The sequence below is a fragment of the Ambystoma mexicanum genome, chromosome 7p, assembly GCF_040938575.1.
Source record: "Ambystoma mexicanum isolate Mex_15411 chromosome 7p, UKY_AmexF1_1, whole genome shotgun sequence".
In the NCBI taxonomy this organism is placed as follows: domain Eukaryota; kingdom Metazoa; phylum Chordata; class Amphibia; order Caudata; family Ambystomatidae; genus Ambystoma; species Ambystoma mexicanum.
This window is the reverse complement of record NC_090939.1, coordinates 843,186,153-843,202,183: the sequence shown is the minus strand read 5'-3', so window position 1 is coordinate 843,202,183 and position 16,031 is coordinate 843,186,153. Positions and strand designations below refer to the sequence as shown.

General features: G+C 43.8%; 1 protein-coding gene across 1 annotated transcript in view; it reads left to right on the top strand.

Moving 5' to 3' along the window:
• Positions 1-16,031, top strand: part of PCCA (propionyl-CoA carboxylase subunit alpha) — a 3,020,006-nt gene that overhangs the window by 923,440 nt on the left and 2,080,535 nt on the right. The gene's annotated exons all lie outside the window — the stretch shown is intronic.

Here is a 16,031-nt window from a genome sequence, read left to right as displayed (position 1 = left end):
CCCTGCACGCAGAACCACATTCAGACTGTTACTGTATGCTCAATTTCCAAACGCACTCTCCTCGCCTATCCAAAGCGCCATGGCTGGATATGCAGCTTTAGTGCCATGGAGCACAGGCAGCACCTCTATGGTCCCTGGGAAATGTATGCTTTTTAGAATGTGAAAACCATGGACAGCATTTATTGCACTCTCAAAATATTGCAAGGTGTACTAGCAGAAAGGAAAAGAGCTTGATCCTTGCTTAGAAACCTAATTTGGGTATTAAGCGCGTTATAAAAAAAAGCAATTAAATAAATGAAATGTATAAAAACCCTGGCAACCCCATGTCATGTGTAATCTTGGTCCAGCCTTACAGGCCTCCTAAGACCAAGGCAGACCCACATTTCAAACGGTTTGTTATTATAACATGGGTGGGTTTTGAAAGCTTGTTGCATTGGATATATGTTTGTTACTAACCTTTAATATTAAATCTTTTTGCTATAGTTTGCTGAGAGTGTGCATTTTCCACCACATATCTTTGCCAAATTACAAACTCCTTAATCCTGACGGGCAATCAACAAGAGGGTAGTCTTCCGCCCAGACAACGTCCTTTGCATAATCCCACCCCTCCCCCACCCCCTCTAGTGGAGTCACTAGAAATCAGTATTTGCGGGTGGAAAGGGGCGGGCAAACCAGAGTTCACAAATACAACACGTGGAGGCGGGGCGCTGGCACATCAAATAAGCGTCACCAGGCCAAACCGGTTTAAGTATACCTATATTTTACCAAGCTGGCTAAAACAAATTGTCATTAAGCACGTACAGAGTAGTTTCAAGACAATAAGTTTTTCTTCACGTGAATATACATCCTAAAAAATTGAAGTTATGTTCAACAGTTGCAAGAATGCCCTATGCACTCAGTAAGAGACTGCATACTTTTAACTCGAGCAGACATCACTCTGAGCACAGCTTCAAATAATGTGTAGTTAGAGGTGGTATTTAGCAGGAGACAACACTTCCAGCTCTGCTTTAAATAATAGTCAAAAAGAGACTGTTTAACAGAAGAGAGATCACTCATATCACAGTTTCAAATAATAGTCAATGAGAGTTTAACTAATTAATATCACATACTGGCGCCGAGTAGAGGGGGAAAGGAGGCAACTGCTCCCTTAGTTCTTTAGCTATGGTTGCAGGAATCTCACGTTGCGCCTATAGAATTGCTTAGTTTTCAGTTTCTGGCTGTACATCCCAGTGGCAGCTGGTGAATGTTTTAATTGGAGGGGCGTAAATATTTCCCCCAAATATGCCAGAGTGACTGATTGCTGCGAGGGAGCACAATACAATTAACAGCGGTTGGGTCTCCGCCGAACAATTTTTAAATAATGGCTTAAAATGGTGCATATTTTTATTGGGTAAAATATGAAACAGTTTGCAGTTGGTTTTGTAGGGTAACTCATAAAAACATCCAATAGATGCCAGTCACCAACAGTACACAGGAGCCTTTCCCAGCATATATTAAAGATGCCTTTACCCACAATATATCCTTACATTCAGGGCAGGGGTGGGGGCATTACTGCCCCTGTAGTGAAAATCGAAAGTGGGCACCCACAGTTTAATTTCCTAGTAACTGCTGTCGGCACAATAAAAGCATTTTGTATTTTATTTGGTTCAGTTAATTTACAATTTTTACAAAAAGAAAGAGAAAGGTGTCCCTTGTTGCTTTCTTATTACTTAATATGTTCTATCCTTCCACTCAATCTCATCTCTGTCCTCCTTCGTCTTCGTGTGTTCGGTTCTTTAGTTCATTATTTGGTTGTGACTCACTTCTTACTGTTGGAGAGTTTTTTGGAAGAGTGAAGCCACCGCTTTCACTAGTGATGTTTTGTCACCATTCATGAACCGTGTCCACCAATCTTCTTCGTCATAAACTTGCAGTTTGAAGAAATTATGGCCTAAGTAGATCTTAATGTTTTTGTTGAGGCCTGAGCAGTAAAGTAGTAAATGCTTCACGGTTTCAACCTGGTCTGCTGTTTTGCAGTATCAGCATTTATTTAAGTTTGAATTTCCCCTAATTGCAATGATCTCGTTTGTCAAAAGCAAGTTCAAGCACGCCCTCAAAGTGTTTCGGAGAGCTCTGCTGGGAAATGTTATCAATTACTCCGGAAGCTGGTTTAGCTTTTTTATATTCATTGGTAGACTGGCTGTTTGCTTGCAGAAGCGATGTCAAGAGTGTGAATCCAGTCCCGTTCGTCTAGTTTTTTTTCTTTTTTGTGGGATTTAGTCTTGGGTCAGTCTCGGTGCAGCCAATTTATTCAAATTTTGCCTTGTTTTTCTTTGACCAGTTGTTGCATTTATTTTTGATTAAGCAGTTTGACAAGCATATGGCCACTTTAAAAATATATCCTGTGACAAAACACAAATGGGCACAAAAATCACAGGTTATTTGTGTGGCAGTCTGTCAAAAAAAATAAAAACATTTTAAAGAAAACAAGTCAATGTAAATTTAAGGAACATGTTTCAGTTTGGAAGTGTCTTTTTTTGTTTTTTTTCTATTTTAACAGTGATGGCCCCTACCCTAGTGATATTCATGGCACATTGATTCACATGGTGTCCCATTCTGGCCAGAAGAAAAAAAACTGGCTAAGCAAATCGAGCCTGTAAACGCTTGAATGACAGCTGGGCTAGGATTCCTGGAAAGAGTCATTTGCCAGAGCAAGGCAGGCCACCAGGTAGGGGGCATAGCAGCCAATAGGGGGCAATTGCCACCACTTTCCTCTCTGTAGGATCTCCTATGCACACCTGCCCGGTATATGTCTGCAGCACACTTCGGTGTCTGCAACTTACTTTCCTCATCCAGTGACATTTTCTTAGCAAACACAAACTGCAGTAACACATACACAACCGGTATAGTTGCACATATATAACATGGAAAACCCTGACGCAGCTTTCAAGTTCCCTGTGGCCATGCGTGGGAAAGCCAACCAGTCCTCTTTTTGCTTGGAATTCTTGCTTGGAGTTTTCCTAACTTTCAAATGAATGGGAAAGAAACTAGAAGTCCCAGAATCAAAAAGGTAAAAAACAGGACTGGATAGCATTCTCGCGCATGGCCACGGGAAACTTAAGCTCTGCCCTTTGTGGTGTGGCCGTAATAGACACCTCTTGTATGCAATTATCCACTGTTTTTTTAATTTTTTTTATTGATTTCTTTTTTTTTTTTAGTGTGTCAGATGACTCTCTTATATTCATTTATTTATAATATATACATGAATACAGAAACAACAAACAAGTCAGAAAACTACAGTACACAAATGCGTAAAAAAAAACTGAAAAAAGAAAAAAAAATTAAAAGAAATCGTTAAACATGTTCCACATCTTCTCATATGCAGACAATTTACCTTTCAGTTTGTATATCAATTTTTCTGTCCTCGACAGATGGTGCAGTTCTTGGATCCATTCCTCGTAGGACGGAGGAACCCTACCTTTCCATCCACGGAGAATCAATCTCTTGGCCACAATGAATGCCCTATAGATCCACTTTTTCAGAGCAGACATCATCCAACCCTGAATCATCACATAGGACAACCGTCCTAAAATCAAGAACTGACCCTCCACCAGTAATCTTTCCACACACCTCACAGACCTTATTCCAAAAATCTCTGACCCTCACACAGCTCCACAACATGTGTTCCAGTGATCCTACTTCCTAAACACAACCCCAACAATCAACACTGTCTGACATAACTCTTTTATGAAGTTTTTCGGGGCACCAGTACACTCGATTCAGAATCTTGACCTGGCGAGATCTCTCACTCAAGTTCAGTGAACATAGAGAGACATTACTACACATATTCTGCCAAGCATCAATATCTATTTCAGACCCAATTCTCTCACTCCATACTCTCCGCAGATTGTCATTCTTCTGATAATGTGACACGATTAACTTGTACAAGTTACTGGCCAGACCACCTCCCCTCCCATCTGATTCAGTCAGAAAAGCCTTCACATCCCAAGAGTCAGACCAGTCTACCTCACCTAACTCCCTCTTCAGGCGTCTGAATGCTGAGTCCGATAGTCCAACAAAATTCCATCTCAGCAGCAATCAACCACCTATCCCCCATTCCCAAATCAGAAACTAGTTTAATACCCATCAAAAACCATTCAGGCCAAAAAACTGTCCTCGAATTATCTCTAATCCTAGGATTCAACCAGATCGAGGCACTTCTGCACTTATATGCGTCACGACCCAGCAATGACAAGACCTCAATCCACGAATTGCGCAAAAATGACGTAGTCAAAAGACTACCACCAAGAATCTTCGTATTAGTGGTCAACAAGGCCTCCGGGCCCAACGGCCCATATGCACCTGACTCTGAAACCGCCCAGCTATCCAGCTCACTTATCAAAAATGGAATAAAAGAACGAGCAGAAAAGGCCAAATGGTAGGCCCTAAAATTTGGAACACCTAAACCACCTAAATGAACTGAAAGCTGTAATTTCCAAAGACTGAGTCTCGGAGGTTTCCTGTCCCATAAAAATTCTTGAACCAGACTATCCAAATCTTTCCAATGACCACTCCTAATTTTCAACGGGAGCATGCTAGATACAAAGTTAATTCTAGGCGTCAAATTCATTTTCAGGGCATTAACTTTACCCCACAGCGAAAGATTAAGCAGTGACCATCTTTCCAAATCCATCTTGCAATCCTGAATTACTACACTCATGTTTTCATCAACCATAAGGGAGACTGGATATGTAAGCCATACCCCCAAATAGCGCAATCGCACATCACACCAGGAAAACCCTAGCCCCGTAACCAGAGTCTTATCGCACCGGTTAGACAGGGGTAACACTTCTGATTTCAAGCGGTTAATCTTGTATCCAGAACAATCGTGATAATCAGACAACATCCTCACCAGACAGGGCAGGGACACTTCCAAATTCTGCAGCAGCAACAAGAGATCATCCGCATAAAGCCAAGCATTTTGCATAACACCCCAACAATTAACACCTTGTAAATCAGGTTCATTTTTGATGCAAACTGCTAGAGGCTCAATCGCCAATATGAATAACAAAGGAGAAAAAGGACAACCCTGACGCGTGCCTCGATGCAAACAAAAAGGTTCCGACATCACCCGATTAGTCTTAACGGTGGCCGTTGGATTGGCATAAAGAAGTGCAACCCAAGAAACAAAATCCTCACCCAGATTCATCCTCCTCAATAACGAAAACAAGTAATCCCAACTGACCCTGTCGAAAGCTTTCTCCGCATCGAGGGAAAAGACAGCGGCAATCACAGTCCATTCTGTCCGCCATTTCAATGGTAATTAACAATTTCCTGATATTACTGGACGTACTCTGATTTTTCATGAACCCCGATTGTTCCTCTTCAATCAAAGCTGGTAGGAACTGTACCAGTCGCATAGCAAGAACTTTGGCTAGAATCTTATTATCCGTATTGATGAGGCTGATCGGACGATAATTAGCCGGAAGATTACTGTCTTTACCTTTTTTCAAAAAGACTGAAATAGACGCGTGATTTGTACTTTTAGGCAATGTCCCTTCTAGTTTACTCGAAACAAACATGTCTCTCAAAAGCTCCAAGGCCGAGTTCGGGAGTATCCTATAAAACTCACACGGGAGGCCATCCGGGTCCGGGGATTTACCCACATTCAGCCCAGAAATCGCACTCTTAATCGCATCCACCGTAATCGTATCTCCAAGAAGATCACGTTCAGCATCCTGAACCTTAGGCAGGTTCAAATTGCCAAAAAAGTCCTCACCCCTACCAGTAACACCAGCCTCATTACTATACAGATTCTCATAGAAATCATGAAAAATTTAGTTAATTTGTTCTAATTCTACCCTCCCGGTCCACTATAGAAGCAATTGTAGACTCCGAAATCCTTTTCCTCAACCGGTATGCCAGCCATTGGTCACAACGTTCTCCCTTCTCAAAATAAGTACATTTTAGAATAGAACAGGCCACGCTCTGCCCTTAGTGACAAAAAGTCTTCCATTTCTCTTTTAAGTTTTTTCAAAGTAGCCAATTTAAGAGAGTCAGTTGGATCAAGCATCAAATCCCGAGAGATCTCACCAATACGTAAATCAAGATCAATCCTGTTCCTCTCCTCCCTCTTCCGCTTACCACTAGATAACCCCAAGCATACTCCACGCATACAGCATTTAAATGCTTCCCACGTGTTCGCCACACTGATTTCTTCTGAGCGGTTCTCCATGACAAAATAGTTTGCTTCTGAAACAATCCGCTCTAATATATCATCTAATAAGATAGAGGTGTTCAGTTTCCATGAGAAAGTCCGTACACACCGAAATTTAAGGCTCAAATGCATCACTACAGGGGCATGATCACTCGATAAAATATTACCAATTTCACTTGAGACAATATTTTCTGACACCTGTCCACCTGAAAACATGTCCAGCCTTGAAAACACACCATGAGCACTAGAAAAGAAACTGTATTGACGTTTGTCTAAGTTCTTCAGACGCCATGTATCTTTTAAATCATGTTCATCCAAGAGCGATCTAAGTGCCCTGTGATGATGATCACAACACAGCACATGCCTGACCTGACTTCTATCCAGTATAGGATCAACCACAGTATTAAAATCCCCTCCAAGAAGAACATTTGTATTATTCAAATCTAAAAGGGTCTGTGATACCATTCTAAAAAAGGAGCCGTCGTCCACCGTTGGAGCATACACATTGCAGAGCGTCAACAATTCCCCCTGAATCTCCACCAACAAGGCAATCATCCTACCATCCTTATCCGCACATTCTCTTAAAACTTTAACATGCAATTTCTTCCGAAACAAAATGGCCACACCTCTCGACCTAGACGAAAAAGAAGAGCCATAAGTGGAACCAACCCACTCCTTTTCCAACTTAGAGATTTCATCCACCAAAATATGAGTCTCCTGTAAGAAACAGATGTCAGCATGCATGTCCTGTAACATGTGAAACACCTTCTTTTTCTTAAGCAAATTATTGACCCCATTCACATTCCAAGAGACCACACAGAGATTGTCCGCCCCACCTTTGTGTGAGGCCATCATTACAACATGAAGGTCTAAAACCTCAAAAGTAAAATTAGCATAGAAAAAACATAAAAAATGATGCACATATACATATGAACCAAAAACAAAAAGTAAAAAACAAAAAGAACAGATAAGGCTACGAAGTCTATTCAACCCAAAAAACAATTTAACAAACATTCCAAACCATCCCCCGGACCTCCCCAAGGAACCTAAAACCAACAATAATACATAAAGAAATTATTTCCAAAAAAGCAAAATCAAAACCAAGAATATTTGCATATATACCCAACACCTCCAGCTCCCCGTTCCCCCAAAAAACACTTTATAAACAGTTTGAGAAATAAACAGTCACCAAACTGAACCATATAAGCAGTCAAATTACGTAAATATACTGTATCATAACATGTCAAAAGAACATAAAGGCAAACCTAGCTCCATATCCATAAATGCACAAAGAAGAACATGCAATTTATGAAACCCCATAGACATCTTTGACATTGTACCAGACTACCCAAATCCCACAAAACCGCAGCCACATCCTTCTTTTCATTGTTCCAATAAAAATATGGGTGTCGTAAAGACCATGCTGAGTGGTGGCCATGTATGCGGTTCCAGAAGTACCAGAAGCACATCCCCCACGAATTAAAAATTCATAACACGTCATAAAAATGGTACTGTAAAGTTATCTCTTCATCTGTGCCCAATGCTCCACTTTAGCGTAGGCTATCCTGCTCCACCTTGTCCATTATTGACGCAATGTCAGGCTACCAAAAATCTTTCACCATAGTTTGGGATCTGATGCTCGGGGGTCTTATGTAGGGCAGCAATGAATTGGCGCCTCCAACCCCTGTATGATAATATCCCATTGCTCATAACTTATCATACTGTGATGGGGCCAGAAATGCCAGAAACATTCACACAGGAGCGCCACGAGGCGCTGCAACCCTGCCGTGTATTAATCCTGCCAAAAGATGTTGCCAAACGAATGCTCATCCCCCACGCAGCATACTCCACAGACAGATCCCCGGGCCTGGATCCATGGATACTTTGCATTGGTGCATTGTCCTTGCGCAACCTTGCGGACGTTAGCAAAGCCACGTGGAAGCCGGCTGAGGCAGCACGACATTAGCCTGGTAAACGCCGGCATCGATATCTACCATGTCCTTCGAGGGGAACCAGTCATTTCTACGGAGACAGTCACATACCTCTCTGTGTCCGGTGACACGCTCCACGACACCAACTACTCGCGGATCCTCCGTGAATCAGGCAGCCTTGCTCATCCACCATCTTTACAGCCAACGAATGCTCCACGGCAAGTTCCCATTGACGTGCCTTCCGCCAAGGAATGATACGCCGAACAGCTGACTGGGTACGCACGTACACGGCAGCATCACGTGACACGGAAGGTCCTTTACTCAATAAGGCCCAAGCAGCAGGAAGCACGTACTGAGGCCGCGAGATGAAAACATGAGCTGGCAGCAATCCACATGGCGAATGAAGGCAAGCTAAAGTTCCATAGCCTAATTTAAACGTTAACTGTCATCTAAACATGGCGCCATTTTAAAATTGCCAAACTCATAACAAACTTGTAAAAATTAACAAAACATAGAACAAAAGTCCCAAATACATGAGGGAAATGTAGGGGAAGGTGGGCGTATGCCAACCCAAATTACTCCATGTTTAGGGCAGATGCAGGAAGGTCCCTCTTATGTCTCCAACCACTCAAGTGCAAGGGCAGAATCTGATGTGCTCTTCTCCCCATCAGGAAAAGCAATAGTTAAGACATTATTTTTACTTAGAAAAGCCTTCAGTGTAAGCTGTCTGGCCAGTTCTTTAGCCCCCCGAAAGGATCTCCTCAGAATCAGGATTTCTTTAGGGAAGTCAGGATAAACAAAGACAGCTTTACCTTTGTATGTCGCATTCCCCACTTGCCTGGCAGCTTTCATCAAGCACTCCTTAGACCTGAGATTCAGAAAGGATACCAAGATATGCCTTGCTTTGTCACTCAGGTGTTTGTCCAGTGTTGAGAAACCTTAAGGGCTCCTGCAGTGCCTTTTGTCTATTATGCTATGCGTATTTCTGTTTTAGGCAATAATATTAAGCAGTGTGTCTAGGTCTTATGGAACCACAGTATTTGTGCGTCTACTAACGATAATGGCTATAGTCACTAAAATAAAACACGGCTAATGGCCATGGATTTTGACACTGAACAGAATAGGGTAGATTTATCATCAACATCTAACAGGACCCACTTTATACGCTCTAAGATTGATATATTGGAAGCTCCCAATGTATATTACCTATCTTCCCAGCAATAACATGCTCTGGTGCACGTATGAGGTTATCGGTGCCAGATTAAACATACCCAGGGGGGTGCGCACATGGGGGGGGGGGCTAAAACCTAAACAAATAAAACAGTCACTCTGCTCAAACGAAGATCGAAACCTTGAAGTTCCTAAAACCGCCTTAGAACTTGTGAGAAAGTGTGCATTCTGGTCTAGCGCCCCCGCTATATGGAACGCCTTACCATCAAATATAAAAAACTGTGGCTCAATTGGAGAATTTAAAAATAAACTCAAGACACACCTCTTTAGATAATCATCTTCCTAAGCTATGTGCTTGAAATCTCCACTCTAATGACCTGCGCCCGTAGGCCTCCGGGCCACTTTGGTTACGCATAACAAATAATATAATGATAATAATATGTAGACTATGCGGGGATATTGTATTAGAACATGTGAAACATCATTTGGTTCATTGAGACAGCCTGGCATTGCTACCTAGAAACACTTTACTTGCCTATGGCCATTTTGAATCAAACCATGAGACTCTAAGCAACATCATTTCGCTACGTTTTGTCTGGTGATTGAAAGCATTTTGGATGAGTTCACTAACGCCATTTGAATGTACTTAACATTTCTGCAATGTTATGAATTTTCCATATTTCCCCTTTCTTTACTTATTTTATACTATTGACATTGTTGCAATTTTAATTATTTTACTTGATTATAAAAAAAAGTTTCCCTGACTATATCAATAAAGCATTCTGACAGAATGTGTGGTTATGGGTAATGAATGCATGAAAATCCTAGGACATCCTGTTAATGAATATGACTATTAAGAGTGATGAGTTTTGGAGTTGCTGTCTGAATACTGACAATCACGTCGCCCTGTTCCACTTGTGGATTACAATTAAAAAGTGTCTACTGGCAGAGAGTGGGGGGGGCACACTGAGTCCTAATATAGACAAGTTATCCCTCTCCCGCCCCCCTTCATCTTTGATTTATTAAGACCTGGATGCCAAATTTTGAATTTTGAAATGTTTAATTTATTAGCTTATCGTTTTATCATTTTGTTGTATTTGTCAAGGGTTTAAATAATAAATGAGAAATGTATGAACTATTTCTAACGTTTTATCAAATTTTTAGAACCGTGAATTTTAACCATTTCAACAGTTAATAATTTTAAAGCGATCAATAATTGATAATTAAGTCAAGTTGAATTGAGTCTGATCCCAAATGTCTGATTAATTGTACTATTGGAAGTCTAATTGTAGAAAGATTGAGTAAATGTAAAAATGAATATTTTGTAAGTTTTTGAGCAACTAAACAAATAAAACATGTGGTGTTTTGCTACACCGCGTTATTGTGATAAGAGTTGCATGCCAATCTTCCATGTGCATGTGTTCAGTGCACTGGTTTTATTTATGTTCTTGCCCATGCAGAGTGCACATCTGCAGCACAGAGCAGGAGCAGCAGCACTGTACGACTGCTTGAGTTATGCTTCTTTGTAACTCCTCACATGTTCAGTCACACACACGGCCCATCCCAACAGTTGTAATTATCCACGTTGTCAATGTTAAGCATGAATGGTGCTCTTTAATGTAAATGTGTTTATCTGATGTACTGCTTGATTGTGTAATGTCTTTGGGATCATGGCTGTCGGATTCGTGGACATGGTCGGCACTAGGCACGCACAGCCTGTGCGGAGGCAGCCTGCATGAAAGTACTGTTGCTAGCCTCGAGAGTAGAGCGCAGAGGCACTTCCACCTCGATGCCTTCATTCCTCCCGCTCCCCTTCGCCCCCCCCCCCCCACACCCAGCGAGGTCCCGTTGAATTCACTTCAGCCTCCCATGAGAGGGCCTGGAGCTTCATTGAAAAACCATTCTGGAAAAAAAAGGAAACGTGACGCCGAGCTACCTTGCCGGAAAATGAATGTGTCGCCAAGTAAGTGTCCTAGTAGCAATTGCTTGTGGAAGCCCACTCGCTCCAGCTAGCTACTCAAATGTGTCATTTCTCTAGACAGTTGCTCACACTACATACCCGACTTTCTAAACCACCTAGTTTATTTTACGGCTGTATTCTTGTTGGCACGGTGGTTTTTAAATAGGACTTCAGACTTGTATAGTAACAATCTGCATGCCTGTGCGACTACATGTAGGTAGGCATGTCACTCTGCTTGTTTTCATGAGCACCGTGAAGTCTTAGAAACACAGTTGTGCTACTCTGGAGATGTTTAAGGCTTGCTTTGCTTTCCGCTCCGGAATGGACAATACAACTACAATCATACCCATGGTGTACATGCCTTTATAACTGCTTGTCTAATTGTCTGTTTTGTAAGTATGTGATTTGCACAGGTGCCAAGTAAATTCTGTAATACAGTATTTTAGCACGTGTAAGCCTAACATTAATGCATATGGGTGTTTGCAACCTAAAGCTGGAAGGCATGTGGTTAAATGGCATGATCCACACTGGGTTCAAACTCTACTATTCAACCACAATGTCATCCTGGGCATCTTTCAGTCTCTGTGCCTTATCTACCGAAATAGGGAGGCTTTACAAGTGAATCGTTTCTATAGTGTACACTATTAGAAAAATCCTCAATCGTGGTCTAATAGACAGTAGTGTGGTTCCATATGTAATTGTTAGTGTCTTTTTATATTTTGCATATCGTTTTTTTCACTACCCCCTGGCACTAATATAACGTTCCATAATGTCCTGGCCTACAAGCACCTATCAGGTTCTGTCATGTCGCTTAAAATGATGTCAAGAAACAGGAAAAATCGAGGGCCCAGTACGTCTGATGCCGCACAGGGCCTTACAAACCTAGGACCCGGCCTGGTCGCGGATCTTTCTCCTCGGTGCTCCTAGACAGCAGTTACGGCAGTTGAGCGTTCTACAAATGCCGCATAAAATGCAATGAAGTACAGCTTTGAGTTGCTGTAAATGTGGCTGTCTTTTGGGGGGAGATGCTACGTTTTCTAATCGTTTCCCTTGCAGCTTCTGTAGACTGTTTACCTCCCAGCCCAGGAAGTGCCCAGGCAAATCACGCTACCCATAAAGTCATGCTTTGTTCCTAGGCCTGTAAATGTAACACTGTCGCTTTGATCCTGAAGCAATTACCGAATAAAACGGAGGGAATTCTTGATTGCTTAAGTACTTTGACAGACAACGTGTTAAGTTAAAAAGGCAGCACAAACACTTCGGAGGGGGTGGGAATGAAACTCTTCTCTCAAACTTGGTTGACAGTAGATTTCAAGTAATTGAGTTCAAATAAGCATTCGAGGTGGTCAGAAGCGCTATTTTGGGCAGGGAACTTGCGTCAATAAAGCCCCAGCCGGCCATGTTTTTGTTTGTTTTTGTCGACAGGGGGGCATTACGGCTATCAGTTAGTGATATTTAACAGGTTTGTGGGGCCTCGCCGGAATCCCATTCACTTGCATTTGCAACTGTTTACTTCTGGTTGGCAGATGGACAGCTGGCCCACGAGATGTGTGGTTGCCATGCCATGTGCCCGTGCCTTGTCCCTCCAGATGGTGTGAGCTCTGGGAGGAGCAAGAACACCTAGTGACTGAGAGAACTCGACCTCTTTACGGATAAGCTCTTCTCCTGTTTGCCCTTCTTCACGAATCTAGACGAAATTCTAATTCTAACTCCACATCCGGAATGCGATGATGACTTAATTAGTTTGGCTAATTGATTTCTTAGATGTAAATACAGAGAACCAGTTTGACATGTAGCAATGAATTGCACCAGTAACAAATGCAATATTTGCAATCTCGACGAATTCGAATGGTTTCCTTTCTTTTTTTTATATACCGTTTATAGAGTGCTTGAAATGGGGGAAAAAAAAGAAGTGAAGGTACTCATAGGTTTAAGTGGGTGGGGTCTCAGCCCCAGCAAGGTCCAAAAATGTCTCTTGTTCTTGTACTGCCAGCTCTGCCCACTCAATTTCTATTAATCTGACTATCTGCGTCCCTCTCTATTTGTGTAGTTCTCTGTTTGACTCGCTTTCTGTGTGTGCCTCACTCTTTTTCTTTTTGTCTCACTCTTCATGTGTCTCTCATTGTGATACTCTTTGGCCCCTTTGTAATAAGTTAAACATCATGTGCCTAAAGGTGGGAGTGCATTTCCAATTGAAGGACTATGAAAATTGGAAATGCACCTTTTTTGGGGCATTTTAGAAACTGACAATATAGCGGTGAAGCTCCTCGTAAAACACGCGAAATTCATGCATACAGGTAGCGAATGAACGTTCCTGTGGGGGAACCGACACCGCACACTCTGTGTCAAGAACGAGCAGATCGCTGCCTCGAAACCCTCTCAGCGGTGATAGGTGTGCCCCCCCGGGCCGGCCAAAATAGCGGACGGCGCCGAGGCCTAAGACCATCAGCGACGCGCACCCAGCGCACACCAGCTGGAGCCTGAACAGAGTGACTGTGGCGAGCGACACCACAACGAAGCTCTTTACTGCATGGGAACACACATCATTGGAGACAGATTGTGGCCTTGGAGATTGGGGCTCATAGAAGAGGACCGGGCGAAGTGAGAAGAGTAGAGGAAGAGGCGAGGAGGAGGTGAAGCGCGGAGCCGCCGTGGAGACGCCTGGAAGCAGCTGTGCTGGGACCGGGAGCGGGCCACCCGGGCCCAGAAGAGAACCACCACGGACACGAGGTGAGCCGGGAAGAGCTGGAGCGGACCCAGACAGATCCCCAGCTCGTAGCTCTTGGGGACGAACCGGAGCCCTCCCAGGCTAAACTGAGAGCGGCCAGGCTATTTGCGTGGTGAAACCCGCCACCCGCGCAACATCCAACAGGGAGGGGCACTTGGCAGTGGCGACGCATCGGAACACTTCCACGGGGAGGGGCTGTGACAACTTTGGGCGAACACAGGGCTGCTACCCTGTACAGCAAACAAGAAACAAAAGACTCATCTCATTAGACCTTGGATGGAACACACGACTTGAAGCAGTACCATGAACGGGTGCGTCAACAGGCCCAAACGTAACCCTCACAGAGAAGCGTGGGTGCCAGACAACACCACACTGTAGCCTCGAACACCAGCAGGAACTGGCGATCTGCTGGCTCGGGACAGGAGCACGCCTGCACCAACCAACCTGGGACACGCTTGCGCTGCCACTCACAAAGCGTCACGTGTGACAACCACGGAATCAAATCAGCAAGAGATGTCCACAATGCTGAAATAGGTCTGAATCAAGGTGGAGAGCTGGAAAAACGCAACAGAATACTGGAAGAAAGGGCTGAGGACGCTGAGGGAACATCAAGGTTCAACAACCTTCGCCTAGTTGGTGTTCCGGAAGGACTTGAGGGACGCAACCCCACAAACCTCGTGGAGTCTCTGCTGGAACAAGAAGTGGGTGCCGGCAAGCTCTCCCAGGGGTTTGCTGTCGAAGGAGCACATAGAGAACTCCAGAAAAAGCCACTACCTGGCTCGCACCCTCGCCAGACTATAGCCAGGATCCTAAACTTCCAAGACAGGGAGGTCCTACTACGACACTCACGTGAGAAAGGAGCAATAAGCAGAGACGATGCAAAGATCACAATATACCCGGACTACACCCCGGCGGTCCAAAGGGCGAGAAACTCATACGTTTCAGTTAAAGCCAGGCTGCGACAGCTGAATCTTAAATACATGCTACTCTACCCCTCCAGGCTTCAAGATCATACACAAAGGACGAGCCATCTTCCTAGAGACTCCAGCAACGGCAAACGCGTGGCTTGAACACAACAACATGGCTGATAACAGGGAGACTGCAGCACGACCACAACATTGACCTTACAAGGCCCTGCAAGAGTTTTTTTTTTTTTTACCCAGGACAAACAACTACCTTCGCCAAAGTTTTCTGCCAACAGAGACGGGAGTTCCACTAAGCTGACTGACCCATGCAAAACGACACGACCCCATGAAGGGACCAATGCAGGTCTGTTGCCATTACATCACAACCCGCCAAGGATGGCTTGGAGAGGCCAAGAGGTGGCGGGGGCACCCGAGCACCGCCCACGAGGCGTAACTGCTGGGTGCAGTTAGAGTTTACCAGGTTACTGTTTAAAATGTTTTTTAATCTTCGCCACAACACACACGCGTAAACATCGGGGACGTTGATCAGGGCAATGCAATACTATGATGGTGGCTAAGATCAAGGTGATGACGTGGAATGTCAGAGGGATGGGCTCCTATACGTGCTGGAACAGGATCAAATCATATTTGAAAATGAAGCACGTCTCCATTGCACTACTGCAGGAAACACACCTAACAGCCGAAGACACCACCAAAATGACTGAATGGTGGGGGGACAGGGCGTTGGTGCCCCCTATTCTAAATATGCACGTGGAGTTTACACCTGGATTGACAGCACAGTGCCATTCAAACTACAGTCAAAAGTCGAAGACGCAGAAGGAAGGTACTTGATACTGAAAGGCAGCATTGAACAGCAGGAAATGTGCATCGTCAACACTTACCTCCCCAACAACGGCATCCCTGCGTACCTATCTAAGATAAGTGCCAAATTAACACACTACCGAGATGGTCCTTTCATGTGGGGGGGGGGGGGCGATTTTAATAGCACTCAAAACTGAACGTTGGACAGATCCAAGCCCTTTACAACACCAACTACCCCTGCCCAACCCCCACTGGACAAGGTACTAGAGAACCTCGATCTAGCTGAGGTGTGGAGGGAACTTCACCTGAACGATAGGGC